Source organism: Octodon degus, unplaced genomic scaffold (assembly GCF_000260255.1).
Source record: "Octodon degus isolate 3935 unplaced genomic scaffold, OctDeg1.0 scaffold00010, whole genome shotgun sequence".
In the NCBI taxonomy this organism is placed as follows: Eukaryota; Metazoa; Chordata; class Mammalia; order Rodentia; family Octodontidae; genus Octodon; species Octodon degus.
Genome location: NW_004524586.1, coordinates 18,231,918 through 18,235,539, shown reverse-complemented (window position 1 = coordinate 18,235,539; position 3,622 = coordinate 18,231,918).

Genomic DNA, 3,622 nt, shown 5'->3' with positions numbered 1-3,622 from the left:
TTAAATTTGGGTTTTTTTGTTTGTTTGTTTGTTTGTTTTGCAGAACCGGGGATTGAACTCAGGCCCTTGTGCTTACCAGGGAAGCGCTTATTCTACTGAGCCATCTCCCCGGCCCCCTTTAATTTTAAATTTGTACTAATACAATCATTTTGTATACACTGTTGCCTGCTTTTAACATTATCAGAAGTTTTCAAAAGAAAAAATAATATAAGCATAGGTATTTCATTTTTTAATTACTCAAAAATATTTTTTAAAAGTTTAAAGAAAGTGATTTTTTTAAATTATAGAGAATTACATGTAAGACATGTAGCATCCCAATAAAATCTAAAGAAATTAGAATAAGGAAAAAATATTGAATTGCTATTTAAAAAATCAACATAAAATTAATCCCGAAATTAGTTTCTATGCCGATTATTTCTTGGCCACTATGTATGAAGAAAGAGGCTCAGTTGAATAAAGATGTGAAAATACTGAATAATTTACTAACATTTTCTACATTCTTTATAATATTACAATCTTGAAAAAAGTTGAAAGTAGAAATTAAAACATGTTAAACCAATCTAGATACTTCTCTCTCTCTCTTTTCTTTTCTTTGTACCAGGGATTGAACTCAGGACCTTATGCTTGCCAGGCAGGTGCCTAAGCCACTGAGCTATCTCCCCAGCCTGATGCTTCTTTCAGAGATGGCTAGCATTGCTAAATAAGTAAGTTATTTGTATGATAAATTAGAATATTTTCTGCAATAATTCATTCCAAGTGATTCTGTGGCTCTGTGAATAAAATACATAAAATTCATAGTTCATTTTGAAATCTATGTCTAACTTACACAAGTTTATTGATGATCCCAGTGGTTACTGTTTCCCAAAACAGTTTCCTCAATTTGAAACTAATAAAAAATTAAGAACTCAAACTCAAGAAATGTGGTGTAATTTAGTATTTTTCTATATAACATGTAAACTACAGGGACATTTTTGTTAGGCGTATATGATGAAAGATTTTACTGAAACAAAGGAAGATATAGAAATGTCATGGAATAAGTACGTGATTTGTGAATTATATTGGTCTGTTTTACTTTATCACTCACCAATCCATCCATCAGTAAATCCAGCACTCGGTAAAATACTCAGACATAGACAATAATGATTAAATTTGGTCATCTTTGATATTTTGCCAACTTTTTGTCATGTGAAAGCTATAGCCAAACATATTTAACATATTTGTTTTCCGTATGTTAATGCTTAACATATGTTTATGTTTGTAACATATTTAAACACTTTAAAATTGTTCTTATGAAAGTAGAGCTCTCGAGTTAGGAGGACAGGACCTATTTTATGCTACTAACTTGCTAGTTTGGTAAAATTTCTATGAAGCTGCTATATGATATGAAAGTCTCCAAGCTGCCTTTTTGTCCTGGATCCTGAAAGTGTCAGAAGTGAGCTTTTGTGGGCTTAGCTTTTGTGGGCTCAGTGCCCGACAGTTGACCCCAGGCTGACTCAGTATCACTCCTAGGAGTCCAACCGCTCTTCCTTTCCCCCCAGTTTTGGGTGGTTTTAACTCAGTTGCCCAGAGATAGGAATGGGAGCTGGGGTGCATCCAGCCTTGACCTTCCCTGGAAAGCTTGGGGGTTTAGGGGATATATGTCCCACAAAGCGCCAGACAGTACCAGACTGAAGACATATAGCAGGGCAGAGCGATGCTGTGGGCTCTGGCCTCTTGCTGGGGTCACTGCCCTGCATGTGGAATTGGATGGGGAAGACCCTTGGTAGGCAGGAGGGAGGAGGGGGGCCAGGGAGCTGGCCCACTGCCCTATGGCCTCTCTCCTCCATTCTGTGTTGTAGTAGCCAAGATTGTCCTTAAACCTACATTATGAGGTTTCCTGCTGAAAAACTTCATCCTCGCCCTCACTGCTTGAAGCAAATAGAACACTTGAAACCTATTCTCAAGCCTTGCCGCCTGGGCCCCAGCTACCTGGAAACTCCCTGCCCAGGTCTTACCTGTCAGCCTCCACACACATTGTTTCCCCAGCCAGGAGGGTTCTCCCTGCCACACTCCCCTCTCCACGTACCTCTTTTCTCTTCTTCTTCTCTCCACTAAGAGAGATCAGTCATCTTGACTGAGATCAGTCCTCTCAACCCCACCCGCTCAGGGGCCTTACAGCCTCCAGGGGCTCCCTTCCCTGTGTACATGGGCACCTTCTTTGTCTTGGTCCCTAACTTGACCAAGGTTCCTTGAGGTCAGGGAACTGCAACTGCCCGCTATGATTCTTGCCCTGTAGGTGGTACCCGGAGTGTGTTTGTGGATAGATTAAAGCTTCCAGAGCATACACTGATGGATGAACAGGCTGGTGCCCCCGTTTGCCTGCCCTAACCCCCCAATCCCTGCTGTATCAGAGCCCACACTTTCCTATTGTCTCCAGCCGGGGCAGATCCTGCTTTTCATAGCTGCAGCCCCAATATGGAGTCATCTCCCAGAGCCACAAGCCAAGAGACCATCCCTGGGTGAGGCTTCCTTTGAAGGTATGGTGTCGCCTCCATCCCCAGAACTTCCTTCTTCCTGAGAGCTTTCATCTGCCCCTGCTCTGGTCCAACCACCACACTAAGATAGGGTCCCCAATTCTTTAGTCCTTCTGGGTGGTTCTTGCCACCCCAACTTCTAGACATTCTTGCTCACCTAGAATAATGCAAGATTAGAGCATGCTCAATCTAGGGCTGGCCAAAAAGCTCAGTGGATTAAAGAACCTGCTTAGGCAGATGCAGGGGTCGGGGGCTCGATCCTTGGGCCTGACGTGCTGGCCCTGCCCCAGGGGTGCATTGAGACGTGATTGAGACTTGGCATGGTGACGCACTCCTGTAATCCTAGTACTTGGGAGGTTGTAAACAGGAGGATCACTATGAGTCCAATCTCCTTAGTGAGACCCTGTAGATCCTGTACTAAATACAAAAGAAAAAAAAAAAAAAGCTAAACATGCTTAATCAATCTGCAAGGGAGGGAGGCTGCATGTGCAATGAGGGCTGTTGTATTCTGCAGAGGATTCAGGCATGTGCATGTGGCCTTTTCCTCGTCTGACTTTGAGTGAATTTCAGGTCCCTCGGGAGAGGTATTCGGGTTGCTGATCAAGGTGCATCCTTTCAGATGCTCTAAACCACAGAGGATTCTGTGGAGATAGGAGAAGCACAGTCCCATCGGACTTGTAGGATTTGGACATTTACTCTGAGGGCAGAGCAACAGGGCAAACATAGCTCATCATCCTGGGAAAACAAGCACAAAGATCAGACTCTGTCTGCCTGAGAGACTGCCCTGGAACCCTAGTGCTGCAGAGGCAAGCGGAATAAGAGGGTTTCTCCAGATAACGTGAACTAACTTTTCAAAGGATTATAGATATAGTAGCCCCTCCCCATCACAGTTCGATTTTCAAAGCTTCAATTACTGCAGTTCAAAAGTATCAGGTGGGACATTCAGAAATAAACGAATTGTACATTTTAAATTGTGTGCTGTTCTGAGCAGTGTAGATTCTTGTTTTGCTTGGCTCTATCCTGCCTAGAACATGAATCACGGGGGCTGGGGAGATGGCTCAGTAGAATAAGCGCTTACCTGGCAAGCACAAGGGCCTGAGTTCAATCCC